This window comes from Solanum pennellii, chromosome 12, assembly GCF_001406875.1.
Source record: "Solanum pennellii chromosome 12, SPENNV200".
Taxonomy (NCBI): Eukaryota; Viridiplantae; Streptophyta; class Magnoliopsida; order Solanales; family Solanaceae; genus Solanum; species Solanum pennellii.
In genome coordinates this window covers 82,674,475-82,675,319 of record NC_028648.1, presented here as the reverse complement: position 1 = coordinate 82,675,319, position 845 = coordinate 82,674,475, and positions in this window count along the sequence as shown.

The window sequence follows — 845 nt, the reverse complement described above, 5'->3', positions numbered from 1 at the left end:
TTTTTCTTCATCAGCAGTGAAAAAATTGAACAATGGAGGAGAAATGATGGCACTGATAATTATTGGACAAGCTCAAGGTTAACATGATGCAATCACCTCAGTGAAATTCAAAGATGATATGTTGATCGAACTTACCATTAATCTAATTCTATATATTTCAACTTTAAATAATAAAAAGAATTATATCAAATATATTCATAAAGGCGATATACAAATACTAAAAAAAAAAACATAAGCAAGGCAGTTAATTATTCTTTTTCAATCATGTCTTGAAATTGAATATTATAACAAAATCTAATGTAACAATCAATCTGTTTTTGAACACAAAAAAATCCTACACTAAAAGCAAGTTATAAACAAAGCAACAAGTCAGCTATAAATACAAATAAAGATCATGTTTCAATAATTGCATTGTTATCTATCCTCATGATTGTATAAGGGAGATCTCATAACTTTTCCCACAAATTATGACATTATTTCACCATTTAGAGCTCCTACACATAAGGATTGTCGGAGCAGCACATAAGAAACTTTTCTGAAAGAGTTAAATTTATAGGACAAAAATTACAGTATACGAAGAGTCATAAAAATTTGAAAGGCCAAATAATATTAAAATAAATATATCTAAAAAAGCTAATCCAAGTACAATAACTTTGTAAGATACATGTATCTACTTTAATTTCTTATCTTCAAGAAGTAATTGAATATTTATTTTCTATTTCTATTTAGTTTAGTTAGGTTTATAACATTTTTAGCTAATAAATAAATATGTTTATCATGAATAGTCACTTTGAAATAAATTAATTGTATCACTAATATGATAATATCATATATATATATATATA